Here is a 4545-nt window from a genome sequence, read left to right on the forward strand (position 1 = left end):
AAGACCTGAGGTCTGATCTTGGGAAGTGGGTTATCAAAGATTCCTTCCTGTCTGCAGATTTGGGACTTCTCAAAATCAACTGTAGCAGAGAATTCTCTACAAATTCTCTGTAGCAGAGAAACGAGGGGTGGGGGGAATGACTTAGTCACAGAAGACTTTCCTCTCTCCACTTAGCTGTGGCTGGAGAAGAAACACAGAGTAAAAAGAAGGCCAGTAAAATGCTTAACATAAGCCAGCATGTGCATAGAGGGAAGCCCAAAGTATATTCCCTGTGTGATTTCAAAAACCCTAAAAAAGCCAAAACATTTGTAAGTGGTTCTGAGTTGGAAATACCCCTAGGCACCTGGTAGGAGCAAACAAGAATTCTTTTTAGAGGACTATATTTTAAACATAGATTCAAAGAATTCCCACAAATAATTCCAAGGAACAGGCGCTCATAATTAAAAATCAATAAATTCACTGGGTATGGTGGCTCAAGTCTGTAATCTCAGTACTTTGGGAGGCCAAGGCAAGAGGATTGCCTGAGTCCAGGGGTTCAAGACCAGGCTGGGCAACTTGGTGAGACCTCATCTCTACAATAAATCAAAAAATTAGCTGGGCATGGAGGCGTGCCTATAATTCCAGCTACTTGGAAGGCTGAGGCAGAAGGATCACCCAAGTCCAGCAGGTTGAGGCTGTGGTGGCCATGAGCATGCCACTGCACTCCAGCCTGGGCAACAGAGTGAGACGCCAACTAAAAAAATAAATAAATAAACTCATAAGAAATCAAACCACAAGGAGCATGAGTCAGCAGAAACAACAAATAGCAAGATGAGACCCACAGATACTAAACAAATGGAAGAATAAGAATACACAGAAAATAAGTACTTTAATATGTTTAAAGAAGTGAGAAGAAATACTGAAAATTATGATGACAAAGAAACTAATAAAAACATTTGAAGATGAATCAGATAAATTATAACCTTCATAATTATTAAGTTATAATTATTAAGATTTAAACCTTTAAAAGACAAGTGAAAAAAACAGAATAGGCAAAGTTGAAGAGAGATTAGTCAATTGAAATGTAAATCTTAGGAAATTACCAAGAATGCATCAACCAATGATAAAAAAGTGAAATATAAAAGGGAAAAGAGACATGAAAGAAACTGAGGCCATGGCCTTGCTAAGCTATGGTGTGGTCATGTGCTCTTTGAGCTATGGCCAGGCCATGTTTTTTTTTCTTTCTTTCTATTTTTTAGAAAGCAGGATTTTTTTTTTTTTTTTGAGTTGGAGTCTCACTCAGTCACCCAGAATGGAGTGCAGTGGCCACTCCCGGCCACCACAACCTCAACCTGCTGGGTTCCAGCGATCCTTCCGCCTCAGCCTTCTAAGTAGCTGGAACTGCAGGAGCGCGCTACCACGTCTGGCTAATTTTTTTGATTTATTGTAGAGATGAGGTCTCACCAAGTTGCCTAGGCGGGTCTTGAACCCGCGGGCTCAGACAGTCCACTCACCTCAGCCTCCCAAAGGTGCGGGATTACAGGCTGAGCCACCGAGCTCGGCTATATTTTTTGATATAAAAAAAGAGAAACTGAATATTTACTCACAATTAAACCTTTCAGCAAACTAAGAATTAAAGGAAACTTCCTCAACTCAATAATGGACATTCACAAAAATCTCTGTATCTACTAATAATATAAATATATATGTTATTATTATTTTGTTGTTGTTGTTGGAGTCTCACTCTCGTCCAGACTGGAACGCAGTGGCACACTCATGGCCACCCCAACGTCAACTTGCTGGGCTCAGGCGATCCTTCTGCCTCAGCAGAAGTAGCTGGAACCACAGACATGCACCACCAAGTCCAGCTAATTTTTTTATTTATTGTAGAGATGAGGTCTTACCAAGTTGCCCAGGCTGGTCTCAAACCCCTGGATTCAGGCAATCCTCTCGCCTCCTAAAGTGCTGGGATTACAAGCATGAGCCATTGTGCCCAGCCTGCTGTCATATTTTGTGATAAAAAACTGAATGTCTTCATTCTTGCTTGTTCAGAAGCAAGTAAGCATGTCCTCTTTTACTACTCTCATTCAGCATTTTACTAGTGATCCTAACAGGTACAACAAGCCAAGAAAAAGAAATAAAAACTTACAGATCAGAAAGGAACAAGTAAGCCTGTATCTGTTAACAGAACACATAATAGTCTATGTAGGAAATCTCAAAGAATCTACAAAAAAGGTTCTATAATGAGTAAGCGAGGCTGAGCTTGGTGGCTCACACCTGTAATCCCAGTGCTTTGGAAGGCCGAGGTGGGAGGATTACGTGAGGCCAGGAGTTCAACATAATGTGAGCAACATAGCAAGGTCCTGTCTCTACAAGAAATTTAAAAATTAGCTGGAGCTCTCTGCTCCTCCCGCTCGACAGACAGCCGCATCTCTAGTGCAGCACCTGCCGTGTTCCCGAGACACCATGGTGGAGATGAAGGCTGGAGTGAGTGGATTTGGCTGTATTGGGCGCCTGGTCACCAGGGCTGCTTTTAACTCTGGCAAAATGGATATTGTCACCATCAATGACCCCTTCATTAAACTCAACCACATGGTCTACATGTTCCAGTACAACTCCACAGCTCCATCAAGGCCAAGAACAGGAAGCTTGTCATCATTGGAAATCCCATCTCCATCTTCCAGGATCGAGATCTCACCAAAATCAAATGGGGCAATGCTGGCACTGATTATGTGATGGAGTCCACCAGGGTCCTCACTACCTTCGAGAAGACTGGGGCTCACTTACAGGGGGAAACCAAAAGGGTCATCATCTCTGCCCTCTTCACTGACACCCCCATGTTTGTGATGGGCATGAACCATGAGAAGTATCAGAACAACCTCATGATTGTCAACAATACCTCCCGTACCACCACCTGCTTAGCCCCTCTGGCCAAGGTCATCCATGACAACTTTGGCATCACGGAGGGTCTCGTGACCACCGTCCATGCCATCACTGCCACCCAGAAGACCGTGGAGGGCCCCTCTGAGAATCTGTGGCATGATGGCCACGAGGTCCTCCAGAACACCATCTCTGGATCCAGCAGCGCTGCTAAGCCCATGGGCAAGGTCATCCCCGAGCTGAAGCGGAAGCTTATGGTCATGGCCTTCCATGTCCCCACTGCCAATGTGTCCGTAGTGGACCTGACCTGCCATCTAAAGAAATCTGCCAAATATGATGACATCAAGAAAGTGGTGAAGCAGTCATCTGAGGGTCCCCTCTAGGGCATCCTGGGCTATACCAAGCACAGGTTGTATCCTCCAACTTCAACAGTGACACTCAGTCTTCTACCTTTGATGCTGGGGCTGGCATTGCCCTCGATGACCACTTTGTCAAGCTCATCTCTTGGTATGACAGTGAATTACAGCAACAGAGTGGTGGATCTCATGAGTCCCATGGCCTCCAAGGAGTAAAAGTCCCCAAACCACCAGCCCCAGTGAGAGGAAGAGAGAGCACAAGAGGAAGAGAGAAGCCCTCAGTTGCTGGGAAGTCCCTGCCACACTCAGTTCCCAAACACACTGAGAATCTTCCCTTCTCACAGTGTCTATGCCAGACTCCCTGAAGAATGGGTGGGACACCTAGGGAGTCCCACCTCATCATGTGCCGTCAATAAAGTCCCCTGTACTCAGCCAAAAAAAAATTTAGCTGGGCATGATGGTGCACCTGTAGTCACAGGTACTCGGGAGGCTGTGGCGGGAGGATCACTTGAGCCCAGGAGGTTGAGAACAAGACCCTGTCTCAAAAAAAAAAAAAGTGAGTTTAGAAAAGTTACAGTATACAAGGTCAACATAGAAAAATCAATTATACCTATGGGGCTATGGGCAATCCCTTTTCTCCTCAACCGGGCTAGAGGCCAAGATCAGCCTTCCAGGGTCATCACCAGGACTGCCACAAGCTAGGAACCCTGTTTTCCTAACTCAGATATTTATAGAAGAAAACAAAAAGAAAAAACTATTATATTCTTACACATTAGCAATGAACAAATAAAATAGAGATTTAAAAAATAGCACCATTTCCAATAGCATAAAAAATAGATCCATACTTTATGTAAATCTAACAAAGCATGCAAAATCAGTATGCTGAGAACAAAAAGAAAAATTGATGAGAGAAACTAAAAAAGAGCTACATAAATGTTTATAAGTTGGAAAAATCAATATGGTTGTGGCCAACTTTTCCCAGTGTGATCAATAGCAATGTCAGAGAAAATCCCAGCAGGCTTTCTTATAGAAATCAACAAGCTGATTCTGAAATACTTATGAAAATGCAAAGAAACTTTTTTAAAAGAACACCACTGAAAGATTCACACTACTTCATTTTTAGATTTCTATAGAAGTGCAATATTTAAGACACATGTATCAGTGGAACAGAATTAGAGTCACACATATATATATGGTCAATTGATTCTTGACAAGGTGCCAAGTCAATTCAATGGAAAATTAACATTCTCTTTAAAAAATTGTGCTAAGCCGGGCTCAGTGGCTCAGCCTGTAATCCTGCGCCTTTGGGAGGCTGAGGTGAGTGGATTGC

General features: G+C 43.3%; 1 pseudogene across 1 annotated transcript; it reads left to right on the top strand.

The window, feature by feature from the left end:
* The first annotated feature begins 2444 nt into the window (after positions 1 to 2444).
* LOC103266076 lies at positions 2445 to 3431 on the top strand (annotated as a pseudogene). The gene has a single exon (XR_504677.1). The product of XR_504677.1 is annotated as a glyceraldehyde-3-phosphate dehydrogenase pseudogene (transcript).
* Positions 3432 to 4545: the final 1114 nt, after the last annotated feature.

Source organism: Carlito syrichta, unplaced genomic scaffold (assembly GCF_000164805.1).
Source record: "Carlito syrichta isolate Samal-C Ts95f unplaced genomic scaffold, Tarsius_syrichta-2.0.1 Scaffold307013, whole genome shotgun sequence".
Lineage (NCBI taxonomy): Eukaryota > Metazoa > Chordata > Mammalia > Primates > Tarsiidae > Carlito > Carlito syrichta.